The sequence below is a fragment of the Thalassophryne amazonica genome, chromosome 3 (assembly GCF_902500255.1).
Source record: "Thalassophryne amazonica chromosome 3, fThaAma1.1, whole genome shotgun sequence".
NCBI classification, from domain to species: Eukaryota; Metazoa; Chordata; class Actinopteri; order Batrachoidiformes; family Batrachoididae; genus Thalassophryne; species Thalassophryne amazonica.
In genome coordinates this window covers 59990115-60006508 of record NC_047105.1, presented here as the reverse complement: position 1 = coordinate 60006508, position 16394 = coordinate 59990115, and the positions used below count along the sequence as shown (strand labels likewise).

Below are 16394 nucleotides of genomic sequence, written 5' to 3'. Positions count from 1 at the left end.
GATCAAGTAGAACCCATTAAAGTTTGGCAAGCCAGGGGGTATCATGTTGTCAGCATGATCACAGATCACTGGTTAACTGATAAAATGAAACCCACTGATGTGTCACACTAGTTGCTTGCATGTATTATATGAACCAGTGATAGTAAATCATTTGTGATGAAACTGAATTAACAATCTGGTCATCCTATGTATTAAAACACACACACACACACACACACACACACACACACACACACACACACACACACACACACACACACACACACACACACACACACACACACACACACACACACACACACACACACACCAGGAGAAGAAGGAGTTGAGCATACATGATTCATTCAACGTAATGCATGATGATCCTCTCTGCCCATTTCCCTTCAGTTTTTGTTCGCAAGGATATAATAACCCAGACATTTAAATATATCAGCAACTATCTTCCATATCCTGATAATCACCAAGTGCAAAATAATTACTCAACTTTCCAATCAGTCCAACAACAGGAAAAAAAAAAACTCTTTTGACAACCCATTAATCATTTATCAAAGACAAGTGCGAAGGCTTGTGTTATTTATTTATACATTTATTTATTTATTATGTTATAGCCTTATTCCAAAATAGATGTAATTAATTTTTTCCCTCAAAATTCCACACATAATACCCCATAATCTCAAGGCGAAAAACATTTTTTTTTTTTTTTTTTTTTGCAAATTTATTTATATATATAAAAAAAAGAAATCACGTGCGCAAAAGTATTCACAGCTTTTGCCACTGATCATCCTTGAGATTTTTCTATAGCTTAATTGGAGACCACCTGGGTTAAATTCAGTTGACTGGACATGATTTGTAAAGCCACATACCTGTCTACATATAAGGTCCCACAGTTGACAGTGCACGTCAGAGCACAAACCAAGCATGAAGTCAAAGGAATTGTCTGTAGACCTCTGACACAGCATTGCCTTGAGGCAAAAATCTGGGGAAGGTTACAGAAACATTTCTGCTGCTTTGAAGGTCCCAATGAGCACAGTGGCCTCCATCATCCATAAATGGAAGAAATTTGGATCCACCAGGACTCTTCCTAGAGCTGGCTGCCCATCTAAACTGAGCGATTGTGGGAGAAGAGCCTTAGTCAGGGAGATGACCAAGAACCAGATGGTCACTCTGTCAGAGCTCCAGCATTCCTCTGTGGAGATCCCATCCACCAATCAGGCTTGTATGGTAGAGTGGCCAGACGGAAGACACTGCTTAGTAAAAGGCACATGGCAGCCCGCCTGAAGTTTACCTTAGTCAGGAAGGTGACCAAGAACCTGATGGTCACTCTGTCAGAGCTCCAGCATTCCTCTGGAGAGAGGAGAACTTTCCAGGAGGACAACTACCTCTGCATCAATCCACCAATCAGACCTGTATGGTAGAGTGGCCAGATGGAAGTCACTCCTTAGTAAAAGGCACATGGCAGCCCATCTGGAGTTTCCCAAAAGGCACCTGAAGGACTCTCAGACCATGAGAAACAAAATCCTCTGGTGTGATGAGACAAAGATTGAACTCTTTGGCGTGAATACCAGGTGTCATGTTTGGAGGAAACCAGACACCATCACTACAGTGAACCATGGTGGTGGCAGCATCATGCTGTGGGGATGTTTTTCAGCAGCAGGAACTGGGAGACTAGTCAGGATTGAAGGAAAGATAAGTGCAGCAATGTACAGAGACATCCTGGATGAAAACCTGCTCCAGAGCGCTCTTGACCTCAGACTGGTGTGACGGTTCATCTTTCAGCAGGACAATGACCCTAAGCACACAGCCAAGAAATCAAAGGAGTGAATTCAGGACAACTCTGTGAATGTCCTTGAGTGGCCCAGCCAATTTCAATTCATTTATATGGCACCAAATCACAACAAAGTTGCCTCAAGGCGCTTCACACAAGTAAGATCTAACCTTACCAAGAGCCCAGACCCAAATCTCACTGAAAATCTCTGGAGTAGGGCTAAAGTTATCAATTATTTTAGTAATCAAGTATTCTATCAATTATTCTAGGTTAGGGGAGGTGATGGTCTAGTGGTTAAGGTGTTGGGCTTGAGACCAGAAGATCCTGGGCTCAAAATCTCCGCCTGACTGGAAAATCACTAAGGGCACTTGGGCAAGGTCTTTAATCCCCTACTGCTCCCAGTGTGTAGTGAGCGCCTTGTATGGCAGCACCCTGACATCGGGGTGAATGTGAGGCATAATTGTAAAGCGCTTTGAGCGTCTGATGCAGATGGAAAAGCGCTATATAAATGCAGTCCATTTATTTTACCATTTATTCTGGCGATTAATCGAGTAATCTGATAAAAAGTACTTTTGCATTTTTAAACATCAACAGTCCAGAGCTCTCTCTAAGCAATGGCACAATGTCGCTGCGCCATCACACAGATTGTCAATTTAGTGTTTCCCTTTCTTTTTTCCTGGGTATTTATTTATTTTTCACGTCTTACAAATTTTGGATCTTTCTCTGTGTCAGGAACTCAGCCAAAGTCGGGCCAAAGTCTTGACATTTTGTTGATGTGGCTTTCTGTTTTTTGGTTTTTCCCCAACTTGTAAAATTTAACCATTTTTAAGTGTTTTTTTTTTATTTTTTTATTTTTTTTTTTAAGGTTGGTGGACTGGGTCTCTGCATGAATATTTACTTTTTTAATCCCTCTTTCTCAGCAGATGCATTTCAGCTGGAGCTTGAACATGCAAGCCTCGCAGTCAGTTTTTTTATTATTATTTTATTATTTAAGTTAAAATGTTTGTGAAGCGTTGTGTGTTGCCCAAAAAAGCCAAAATTAAAAAGCGAAATACTCGGTGCGAGTCTGAACAAAACACAGATGAAAGAGTGGACTTCTGCTGAGAGGATCTTCTTTCAGAGACTGTTTGTCAGTGTGGCTGGGGACAGAGCTGTGACTCGCCTGGTGTGAGGGGAGTGCTGAGCCCCTCACACCGGGCAGAGAGAGGCAGCAGCCGGGCAAATAGCCACTCCCCATGTAGAGCAGAGAGCAGCCTGCGGACCAAACGGTGTGTTTTTAAAAACAGACAAACACACTGCTTTGCTGTAAATGCGCAGTAAGTCTATTTCAGATGATCAGCGTGGACCGTCTTTCTCTTTAAAGGCTTTATTTTACTCTGTGTGTGGTGTTGGAAAATTGTAGCTTTGGTGCTACATTGATTAGCTCTTACACGGCTTATGCACATGCTCTAGTCTTCTTCTGTTTTTTTCTGGGGACGTTACAGCGCCACACACAAGCCTGACATATGTACTACAATGTTAAACAGAGCTTCGAGGCACAGAATTTGCCCCAAACATTTTTTTGTAATCAAATATTTGAGTTACTCGACTAATTGTTTCAATCCTACTCTGGATAAATCTGAAAATTGCTGTGCACCGACACTCCCCATCCAACCTGATGGAGCTTGAGAGGTGCTGCAAAGAGGAATGGACAAAACTGCCCAAAGATAGGTGCACCAACTTGTGGCATCACATTCAAGAAGACTTGAGGCTGTAAATGCTGCCAAAGGTGCATCAACTAAGTATTGAGCAAAGGGTGTGAATACTTATGCCAACGTGATTTCTTAGTTTTTATTTTTAATCAATTTTAATTTATTATTAAATGTTAAACTTTTTCATGTTGTCATTATGGGGTGTTGTGAGGAGGATTTTAAGGGACAAAATGAATGCAGTCCATTTTGGAATAAGGCTGTGACATAATAAAATGTGGGAAAAGTGAAGCGCTGTGAATACTTTACGGATGCACCATACCTATTTATATATTTATTTATTTTAACACACAAACTCTGCTGCTATAAGCATCATTTTGGCCTGAACAAATTAATTCATTCAAATATGGAGTTCTAAGACATATTTCGCTAAGGTTTGCATCCAAACTGTTGACGTCATGGGGAGACCCGCCCACTGATCTACCTATGATCATTACAACACACCCACAATCTCTCTGTGGTTTGACTCACAGGACACACTTGACCAAAGTGGAAACAACAATTCACAATTAACTGTGCACATGTTGCGCCCCTTACCCGAGGGTGTAATTTCCACTTTTGGCTCAGCGGCTCTGTATTGTAATGTTATGACAACAGAGTCTGGATAAGAAAATGTGCCTTTGATTCTTTGTGTGAACTTAATTTACAGTGTCTGTTGTCTAACTTAATGCATCACTCTTTCTACTTTCATGACAAATGTAATTTTTTTTCTTCTGGAAATTATATATATAAGTGTAGTCCATTTAAATTTATTTTTTTTTAAACTGACTACATTTACCCGTCTGAAATCTATTACAAAATACCCTCTTTTTTTTCTTGGTATACTGCATAATTACAGCTAATTTTATTGCTGTTAAAAGTATTTGCTGGTGGGGGTAGAGACAGTATGCATTCAGAAGTAACCTGGATGATCTGTGACCTCCATAGTGTGCCAACAGACTACACTATGCCATCCCATGATGTAGCTACAGCCTGATAACCAAATAACTTCCCAAGAAGATAGTGGACATACATGAAAATAGTGAAACATCCTGAAGTCGACTGTGGCAAAATAGAAATTTTAACATCATATGTGGGTGTGCGTATACAGTGGGGTAAAAAAGTATTTAGTCAGTCCCTGATTGTGCAAGTTCTCCTACTTAGACAGATGACAGAGGTCTGTAATTTTCAACGTAGGTACACTTCAACTATGAGAGACAAAATGAGAAAAGAATCCAGGAAATCACATTGTAGGATTTTTTAAAGAATTTATTTGTAAATTATGGTGGAAAATAAGTATTTGGTCAATAACAAAAGTTCAACTCAATACTTTGTAACATAATCTTTGTTAGCAATGACAGAGGTCAAACGTTTCCTGTAAGTCTTCACCAGGTTTGCACACACTGTAGCTGGTATTTTGGCCCATTCCTCCATGCAGATCTCCTCTAGAGCAGTGATGTTTTGGGGCTGTCACTGAGCAACACAGACTTTCAACTCCCTCAACAAATTTTCTATGGGGTTGACATCTGGAGACTGGCTTGGCCACTCAAGGACCTTGAAATGCTTCTTACGGAGCCACTCCATTGCCCAAGTGGTGTGTTTGGGATCACTGTCATGCTGGAAGACCCAGCTATGTTGCATCTTCAATGCTCTCACTGAAGGAAGAAGGTTTTGGCTTAAAATCTCATGATACATGGCCCCGTTCATTGTTACCTTAACACAGATCAGTCGCCCTGTCCCCTTTGCAGAAAGACAGCTCCAAAGCATGATGTTTCCACCCCCATGCTTCACATAGGTATGGTGTTCTTGGGATGCAACTCAGCATTCTTCTTCCTCCAAACACAACGAGTTGAGTTTTTTACCCAAGAGTTCTATTTTGGTTTCATCTGACCACATGATATTCTCCAATCCTCTTCTGGATCATCCACATGCTCTCTGGCAAACTTCAGACGGGCCTGGACATGTACTGGCTTAAACAGGGGGACATGCCTGGCACTGCAGGATTTGAGTCCTTCTCTGCGTAGTGTGTAGCCTTTGATACTTTGGTCCGGGCTCTCTGCAGGTCATTCATCAGGTCCCTCCGTGTAGTTCTGGGATTTTTGTTCACCGTTCTCATGATCATTTTGACCCCATGGGATGAGATCTTGAGTGGAGCCCCAGATCGACGATTATCAATGGTCTTGTATGTCTTACATTTTCTTACAATTGCTCCCACAGTTGATTTATTCACACCAACCTGCTTGACTATTGTAGATTCACTCTTCCCAGCCTGGTGCACATCTACAATTTTCTTCCTGGTGTCCTTCAACAGCTCTTTGGTATTGGCCATGGTTGAGTTTGGAGTCTGACTGTTTGAGGCTGTGGATAGGTGTCTTTTATACAGATAACGAGTTCCAACAGATGCCATTAATACAGGTAACAGGTGGAGGACCGAAGAGCTTCATAAAGAAGTTACAGGTCTGTGAGAGCCAGAAATCTTGCTTGTTTGTGAGTGACCAAATACTTATTTTCCACCATAATTTACAAATAAATTATTTAAAAATCCTGCAATGTAATTTCCTGGATTTTTTTTTTCTTAGTTTGTCTCTCAAGTGTACCTATGATGAAAATTACAGACCTCTCTCACCTTTCTAAGTAGGAGAACTTGCACAATCAGGGTCTGACTAAATACTTTTTTACCCCACTGTATGTGGCAACTGTAAACATCAAAGAGCAGGTAAAATGGCAGCGGTGTAGTATGTCTGAATTGTGTCCCTACTAGTCTCTCATTTACTTCTAGTATGTAGCACAGTAACAGTTAGACAGCATGTGCGAAACCAATGTTTGATACTAAAGTACATACTGAGCCCCATTCCCAAACAGTGTGCACACACAAATCTGTGCTTAAACATATGTACACGTTTTACACACAAATCTGGGATTCATCAATGTGTCCTTATCTAAACCTAAAGTTGTTCATACTCTATAGATAAATTTCAAACTTCCTCAGACCATGCATATGCACAAATGATGAAGGCCCACTTGTCCAAGAAAATATAAAAACACACTGTTTTAACTAAAGGCACAGTATATTAAGAGCAAAATAATTTCTCAATAATTTAATTAACTTATTTTGATATAATTAAAGTAAATAAATAATTAAATTAAATAATGCACTGACCAAATGGATTAAATAAACCTGATCACGATGCTCATCATTTGTTGCCATCATTAAAATGTTCAACTACACCGAGTTAGTTGACTTAGTTTAGAGCAGAGTATATGAGAATGTGTTTTTCCTAGATCCAAGTAGGAAATACTGAGTTGTCAGTTTCCGCTGAATACAACGTGAACTTCAAAGTTTGCACATGTGCTTCTCCATGTTTTGTCTAAGACCAAATGTGCTGTGTTTGACTACTTGGTGGGCTTCATTCATGAATATGTGCACAGAAATTTTCTTACTCTCTGCACAAAATAAATGCATGTGAAAACTTACCGCAAGATTCATAACACGTGTATGTTTGTGAACCAGAATCATTCTAAACTGACAGAAATCTACACAATGACATGCCGCCGTTAATAAAAATAGAAGATTTTCACAACAGTGGTAAGTGAAATAATTGCGTTGGAGGTGGAGGCAAATAAAGCCACTCTTTTCCGTACACTGTTGTCTGCAATAAAATAAGTCCCTTGAGCTTCACCCTTTTTTCCCCCACTCAAGATCGCCACAGGCGATCCAAGGTGGATCTGCATGATGATTTCGCACAAGTTTTACGCCTGATGCCATTCTGGATGCAACGGCACATTACATGGAGAGTGGCGCTGAACCGGGGCCGCTTGGTCACCATCCCTGCCTGTCCTGTCCGCAGTGACATGTTGCCTATACTCACATGCAGCAGATGGATCTCATACAGCCACAGAGGGTTTTATACAAATGTTAGTTTAATAGTTTGGGGGAAATAAAAAGGCAAGTTGAAATAATGTAAATGTTAACGCCATAACACCAGTTAACACAGCCACCACTGAGTCCAGAACTATGCCAAATGCATGCTGAATATGGGGACCTTGAAAGACTGAAAACCTGGAGTCCCTTAGTGTTAGTGCCTCAATTGTAATAAATTATAATTACGCAATACTTATTATGTCATAAAGTACAAAAAGTAGAAAAACGTTTTCTATGTCAACAACATTTTATTCAGTCTTAAAGTAAATAAATTTGAAATTGGTCACTGGATCCTTGATTTCTGGACATAAATAAAAATAAATAAAATCTGTACATGGTCACTGGATCCCAGATCTCTGGGACAGGTTCATCCAGGAGTCAGCAAGACCTTATTTAGGACATTGTTTTGGTGATTAGGGATGTCCTCATGTATTGCAATAAATATTCCAGAGAAAAAAGCTCTCAGAATTTAGAAGAATAGGCCTGAAAGAAGTTTCTGTTGGAAGTATTTTTTGTGACTCCGGCCACCTCCCGTGTGATTTTAGGTTTTCCCTGGATGTTAAAACACAATCCCCGGATCGATTGGCCGTCCGGGGTAGTGGTTCAGTGGAGCGAGACCTGCCATCGGGTATGTTTAGGTTCCTCGGTTCCTCCCGGTTCCCAGGCCAGGGAGGAGGTCAGAGCCCCGCCCAATCTAGGGACGGTGCCGGTGCAGTACCATGACCTTGCGGAGGTGTTCAGCAAGGATCTGGCACTCACCCTTCCCCCGCACCGCCCGTATGATTGTGCCATTGATTTGGTTCCAGGCGTTGAGTTCCCGTCCAGCAGGCTGTACAACCTCTCACGACCTGAACGCAAATCAATGGAGACCTACATCCGGGACTCTTTGGCTGCCAGGTTGATCCGGAATTCCACCTCCCCGATGGGTGCGGGTTTCTTTTTTGTGGGGAAAAAGGATGGCGGATTACGTCCATGCATCGATTACAGGGGGCTGAACGAAATCACGGTTCGTAACCGATACCCCTTACCCTTGTTGGATTCGGTGTTCACGCCCCTGCATGGAGCCAAGATATTCACCAAGCTTGATCTTAGGAATGCGTATCACCTGGTTCGGATCCGGAAGGGAGACGAGTGGAAGACGGCATTTAACACCCCGTTAGGTCATTTTGAGTACCTGGTCATGCCGTTCGGTCTTACAAATGCTCCCGCGACGTTCCAAGCATTGGTTAATGATGTCTTGCGGGACTTCCTGCACCGATTCGTCTTCGTATATTTAGACGACATACTCATCTTTTCTCCGGATCCTGAGACCCATGTCCGACATGTACGTCAGGTCCTGCAGCGGTTATTGGAGAACCGGCTGTTTGTTAAGGGCGAGAAGTGTGAGTTTCACCGCACATCTTTGTCCTTCCTGGGGTTCATCATCTCCCCCAACTCCGTCGCTCCTGATCCGGCCAAGGTTGCAGCGGTGAGAGACTGGCCCCAACCCACAAGCCGTAGGAAGCTGCAACAGTTCCTCGGCTTTGCGAATTTCTACAGGAGGTTCATTAAGGGCTACAGTCAGGTTGTTAGCCCCCTGACAGCCCTGACCTCACCAAAAGTCCCCTTCACCTGGTCGGATCGTTGCGAGGCCGCGTTCAAGGAGTTGAAACGGCGCTTCTCGTCTGCACCCGTTCTGGTGCAGCCCGATCCTAGTCGCCAGTTAGTGGTTGAAGTGGACGCCTCGGACTCAGGGATAGGAGCTGTGCTGTCCCAGAGCGGGAAGACCGATAAGGTCCTTCATCCGTGTGCCTATTTTTCCCGCAGGTTGACCCCGGCTGAACAGAACTATGACGTCGGCAACCGAGAACTCCTTGCGGTGAAAGAGGCTCTTGAAGAGTGGAGACACCTGTTGGAGGGAACGTCCGTGCCATTTACAGTTTTCACTGACCACCGGAACCTGGAATATATCAGGACCGCCAAGCGGCTGAATCCCAGGCAAGCCCGCTGGTCACTGTTCTTCGGCCGTTTTGACTTCCGCATCACCTACCGGCCCGGGACCAAGAACCAGAAATCGGATGCCTTGTCCCGGGTACACGAAGACGAGGTCAAAGCGGAGTTGTCGGATCCACCGGAACCCATCATCCCGGAGTCCACTATCGTGGCCACCCTCACCTGGGACGTAGAGAGAACCGTCCGGGAGGCCCTGGCACGAAGCCCGGACCCCGGGACTGGACCAAAGAACAGACTGTACGTCCCACCAGAGGCAAGGGCTGCAGTCCTGGACTTCTGTCACGGCTCTAAGCTCTCCTGTCATCCAGGGGTGCGAAGAACCGTGGCAGTTGTCCGGCAGCGCTTCTGGTGGGCGTCCCTGGAGGCCGACGTCCGGGACTATATCCAGGCCTGTACCACCTGCGCCAGGGGCAAGGCCGACCATCGCAAGGCTCCGGGACTGCTACAGCCGCTGCCCGTGCCTCATCGCCCCTGGTCCCACATCGGCCTGGATTTTGTCACGGGCCTCCCGCCGTCCCAGGGAAACACCGTGATCCTCACGATAGTGGACCGATTCTCCAAGGCGGCCCACTTCGTGGCCCTCCCGAAGCTCCCAACGGCCCAGGAGACAGCGGACCTCCTGGTCCACCATGTCGTCCGCCTGCATGGGATACCATCAGACATCGTCTCCGATCGCGGTCCCCAGTTCTCCTCGCATGTCTGGAGGAGCTTTTGCCGGGAACTGGGGGTTACGGTCAGTCTCTCGTCCGGGTATCACCCCCAGACCAACGGGCAAGCAGAGCGGGCCAATCAAGAAATGGAGCAAACACTGCGTTGTGTGACAGCCGCGCACCCGGCGGCCTGGAGTACTCATCTGGCCTGGATCGAGTACGCCCACAACAGTCAAGTGTCATCAGCCACCGGCCTCTCCCCCTTTGAGGTGTGTTTGGGGTATCAGCCCCCATTGTTCCCGGTGGTTGAGGGAGAGGTCGGTGTGCCCTCGGTCCAGGCCCACCTGCGGAAGTGCCGTCGGGTGTGGCGTGCCGCCCGTTCTGCTTTGTTGAAGGCCCGGATGAGGGCGAAGACCCATGCAGACCGGCGGCGGACCCCGGCCCCTACGTATCGCCCCGGGCAGGAAGTGTGGTTGTCCACAAAGGACATCCCGCTACAAGTGGCCTCCCCAAAACTGCAGGACAGGTACATAGGACCGTTTAAAATCCTCAAGGTCATCAATCCCGCCGCAGTGAGGCTTCAGCTTCCAGCCTCACTGCGGATCCATCCAGTTTTTCATGTGTCGAAGCTCAAGCCCCATCACACCTCGCCCCTCTGTACACCCGGTCCGGCACCACCTCCTGCCCGGATCATCGATGGCGAGCCGGCTTGGACAGTGCGCCGGTTGTTGGACGTCCGACGGATGGGCCGGGGCTTTCAATATCTGGTGGACTGGGAGGGGTATGGTCCCGAAGAACGCTCCTGGGTGAAGAAGAGCTTCATCCTGGATCCAGCCCTCCTGGCCGACTTCTACCGTCGCCACCCGGACAAGCCCGGTCGGGCGCCAGGAGGCGCCCGTTGAGGGGGGGGTCCTGTTGTGTGGGCCGCTGAAGAGGAGGTACTGCTGGCCCACCACCACCAGAGGGAGCCCTGCCTGGAGTGCGGGCTCCAGGCACCAGAGGGCGCCGCCGCCTCACAGGAGCAGCCTCGGTAACAGCTGTCACCCATCACCTGAGACAGCTGACGGCAATCATCAGTGGGGTATATCAGCAGGACGGCATCTCCACCTCATCGCCGAGATATCGTTTCTACCGGAGAGGTAACATATCGAAGCAAACAGAGTACATATTTTTGGACTGAGCTAGTTTATTGGATTACTGTTCCAACGAGAGGTGGAGGTACCTTTCCTGCTGTTCGGAGTTCTGGGTGCAAACGCGCCCCCATCTAACTGTTCTTTGTTCCTCGCCAGCAGTACCAGGTCCGACACGCGGAGGCAGTGGCCACCTGGGAGTTCGGGACTTGGCGGCTCCAGTATTCCCGGGGTCCTGTGGCGGAGGAAGCCGTGTGGTTCCGGTCTTACCTTGGAGAGGCGTCTCCTATCTTCGAGCCTGCCCACACGACACTTTTGTGAATTGACTGTTGTCCATTTCTGTAATTGGTTGTATTCGTTGTGCACATTCACAACAGTAAAGCGTTGTTATTTTGACTTACTCCATTGTCCGTTCATTTGCGCCCCCTGTTGTGGGTCCGTGTTCCTACACTTTCCCAACAAATAGTTAAGCAAAAAGGCTATTGATGTCAGTGGATCGAATCATTTTTTATCAATTCTTAACAGGAACCTTTTTTGATACCCATCCCTAGTTCTAAGTGGTTTTGAATTCTGTATTTTGGACCTGTCAATTTATTAATCTGTGCTCAGTTACCCCATAAATGTCACAGCCACTTTGGATCATTCGCCAATATCTCGTTTAGTCACACACCTGTGATATTAGTCACAGTGGGCAAGAGTTTTATCTTGTAGTCTAGAACTAGATATTGATTGGTTTACATGCTGAAAAAAATGTTATGTCACATATTTTGACCGATAATCTGCCTTTAACTACATAAATTAAAGGTAACAACAACATCCAGTTTGTCCTTGTCGCTGCAGCAGGTGGTAAAAGTTGAAATGTTTTATCTTTTCATAGCATGTCTTGTTGCAGTGTGTAGTGCACTGCTCTCACAGCCAGCATTGGTGTAATTTTCCATCATTCTTTTGCTGAAAACAATAGATTCCAGATTTACCATTTAAGTGTCTGTCACACAATGACGAAGTTAGGGAATGTATAAGTGACTTATATGAAATGGTCCCATCCATTCGGGTCCGTTTTTGTTCTGTACAAGTCCTTCCTCATTCGTTAATGCATTCTTTGTTAGTTGATATCCGGCGAGTCCATCGGAAAGTTATGTGCATGCTCAAAACTTTGAGCGGACAGCAGATGGAGAGCTTTCCCAGTGGTTGCACATTTGTTTATCCTTTTGTCTTATATTTATTTGTTACTTCTACTATACTAATGCGTTCATATCCTGTGGTTGTCCAATGCTTCAGACTGGGCTTCTGATTGGCTAAACCTCTGGTGCAGGGTATGAATTCAGCAACAGAGGAGAGAGGATAGCTCCCAACATAACAACATGCAGCACGGCTGTTCATTTAGCCAAGATCAGACTTAACTGAAGGGAAACACAGAATAATTACATATGTGTGGTTCTGGACATGCACAAACAAAGTGAGGAAGTATGACTTCATGATCTCCGACCTAGGCGGATTCTAGGCACATTTGTGTTCAGACCTCTGCGAATCCCGCTCAAATACGGCTCTCCCAGCACACATATACATCTTGAAACTGGGAAAATCGCTCTGCTGGATGCGGCTGTTTGTGTTGCCAGTGGAAATGTGACATTATCTGTCCATCAGATCAAATCCACTGGAGACTGACGGGTTAAGCGACATTTTGTCACTGGACAAATTATTTCAATCCATTACTAATCAGTTTATTCATTCTGTCATAGTGTCACAACACCTTTAAGGTACCTTTACACTTGCACAAATTTGATCCCCGCACTGCTAGGCAATTCATCACGCCAATGCGACCTACATTGTCCCCCTGGACACTGGCCGCCCTTTCTCCCGTTTGACACTACGTTATATAAAATAATTATTTCATACCGGATGGAGGCATTTACTCTCAGAACTTGGCTGATGAAATCATCTCTCATCGCTCCCGGAAACACCGAGAAATTATCTGCAGCTCCAGCTTGCCTCGTGCATATTGTGTGGTGAAGAATGCATTTGGAACTGTCTCAAAGGAAATTATGTATATATACACACACTGTAATGGATGAATTGGTAAAACAGTTGCATTTTCATTATTTCTCATTAGTTTGGAGAGGTAATAGTCTAAAGGTTAAGCGTTGGGCTTGAGACCAGAGGATCATTGGTTCAAATCCCAGCCTGACCGGAAAATCACTAAGGGCCCTTGGGCAAGGTCCTTAATCCCCTAGTTGCTCCTGGTGTATAGTAAGTACCTTGCATGGCAGCAGCCTGACTTCAGCTTGGAACTGTGGCGAGGGCAGTCACATCTCTTCTCCACCCCCCCAAGCTGGTGGCAGTGCGACTACATGTTGCCCCCCCCCCCCACACTCACGTCGCCTCAATTTGGAAAACGGACTATTTCAAAGTTTAGTGCACATAAACAATGTCAAATGTATATGTGTTGTCTTTAATTCTAATGTGTGCCATTATTACGGTAAACAAGTAATAATTGTAGATTAATTGCTGTATCTTGTCTGTGGTAATTGGAGTGTGGACGTAATCTTGTTGTTGTTGCACTCGTGTAATGACAGTGACAATAAATCTCATCCATTGGGGTGAATGTGAGGCAATGATGTGTAAAGTGCTTTGAGCATCTGATGCAGATGGAAAAGCGCTATATAAATGCAGTCCATTTACCATTTAAATAAATTATAAATGATGTTTATTATGGCAACATCTGGTCATAATTGTTCAGAAGATCTGCGCAGTCTTTTCGAATGGGTTGGGTGATGTTCACGACTAGTTCACAAACTGAATGCGTGTCAGCAGTTTTGAACATTTCAGTTTTCCTTGCACACTGGCTTGCAGGCGTGCACAGTTCACACGCAGTTCACAACAGTTTACAACGAGTTTACTCACTGGCATGCAATCAAAACAAAGTTTGTGCAAGTGTCAAGGTGCCTTTACAGCCAACATGTGAATGCAGCACAATGAAGGCAAAGGGGGCGAGGCAAGCAGTTCCTTTCCATTTAAAGCAATAGAACAGAAGCACTGTTTCAGCAACATTAAAAAAAATTGTTTTTAAGGATTCATCCCCTTGCTGGTAAAGTTTTAGATAGAAACATACCCGTTTTGAGCTACACAATTTTGCTGAGCTCTATAATAAAACCTCTTTATTTAAAAAAAAAACGGATTAACCTACAATGATTGGAGTCTTTATTTTTGCAGCCCTACATTAGATCAACAACCACAAAGAAAAAGACCATAAAGATCAGCATGCACACATCTGTGGCCTTAAACACAGCAGCAATATTGCTCTTGTTGCGCTCGCGTGTGATTTCTGCTCAGACTCAGACATATTTTGGGATGCTGTTGTACCTGTTCTAACCTGGGCCTCCACAGCTGACGGGCTGGTTTTAGCAGGCTGAACTCCACACTGTGAAAATCAGTGCGAACAAGCTAACAGCTAAGCTACAGGACACACGGGCTTCCCTCACATCTGTGCTTTTTACAACCGATCACCGAAACAAAAAACAACACAACACCGTCAAACACTAAACACAAGGCTCGATTCGCTGCCGCCGCTTTGAGGCTATAATGTGAACACACACACACACGCTTTTCTACTCACATGTCTGGCACGGATTCCTCTATGAGCGCCTCACGAGCGGCGGGACTGCGGCTGATAGCGGCAGTGAGGCGCTCACACACACAGCGAGGAGTAAAATGTTATTTTTCCTCCTGACTGCAGCACGGGCCTCTCTGTGCCTGGATGACATTTCCCCAGCCAGCAGCAGGGTGAGAGTTCACCGCCAGACAACGAGGCTCCGCGGCGGCAAGAAGGTAAGAGACGCTGGAGGATCATCCGAGGAGGAGCGAGAGCAGCCGCCGCTCAGCAGCTCTCAAAACGGCTAATTGTCTAACGTTTGTTTAAGCATTTTTCCCCTCCGATTTTTGGGCTTTTACAGAAAGACTGTTACGCCATACAACTCAGCGTGAGGAACGTGATTACCTCAAACCACGGGTGGATTAACGCACGGGCTCGCCTTGGCTGACGTCCAGTGCCCCCAAGTCACGTGGGGGCCCCACTTTAATGTTGCATTCCTGACTAGTAGTGGTAAACTTTGCTCATTTTATGGACTCGGGTTACTTTGAGTCACTCAACTGAAGTGGTGAGGTTCACTTGTGTCAGTGTTGTTGGCCACCCCCTTAAAAAAAATAAATAACACTTGATGTGGATTCACCTGTGTGTCTAAAGCTCCTTTCACACCGGGCCCACTTCAAGTTGCTTCATGTGGCGTCATGACAACGCAGGAATGTCTGGATCAGGTGCGCAGCCAGACTGTGCACTCTGACTTCTCTTCTAGTTTATATTTGTTCTTGTGCTGAGCTGCAGGTCTACGCTCTGAGTTCTGTTATAGTTTATCTTTCTTCCTTTGACCGTGAGCTGCATGCACGTGTGAGCATGCAAACGAACTGTCCATGAGTAAATGTGGAGATGTCTGGAGTTATACTTGATATGGACATGTCCTGTCTCTGGCAATCAGTCTGTGAGCAGGACTTATGTCCTTTTTTGTCCTATATTTAAGGTTATGGCTACGGGTACGGACCCGTATCTACAGATACCGTTCTAAAGATACGGAGGGTATTCCCCGATGACATACCACATGCAGCTAAAGGTACGGCAGAGCACATCCGTACATTTCCCCATTGTCCGTATCTTCAATGTACTGACTAAAGGTACAGACTGCCCGTAGAGCTATCTTTCAAAAAAATCATTAAAATGCAAATATTTAGTAGTTGCTCAAAACTTGCAATTTGTTTATAATATTTATTGTTATCTGTATTTTATTGTTCATCTTAACACTTATTTATGATCCTGTAGTGTTTATTTGTTTCTTTTATAGTTTATCCTATGGCCGTAATTCTCCTCGGTCCGTACCTTTAGCAGTCCCGCAGAAGATACGGATGTACGTATCCTTAGCCACTTTATGAGAGAGGAGAGCGAGGAACTGCCCACAGCCAGACAGTATTTTGTTTTCTTGTAACTGGTCACATGTGCGCGCATGAACGAATCGTCCGTGAGTGGACTGGAGATGTCCGGACTTTTTACTGGATGTGGACATGTCCTGTCTCTGGCAGTCAGTCTGTGAGCAGGACTTTTATGGACTTTATTTAAACACAGTTGTGAGAGAATTTAAGACCGAGTAGCTGCAGCAGCATTTT

At 45.2% G+C, this 16394-nt stretch overlaps 1 pseudogene; it reads right to left on the bottom strand.

Moving 5' to 3' along the window:
• LOC117507768 overlaps positions 1-15064 on the bottom strand; it is a 30165-nt pseudogene extending 15101 nt beyond the window's left edge.
• Between the last annotated feature and the right edge of the window lie 1330 nt (positions 15065-16394).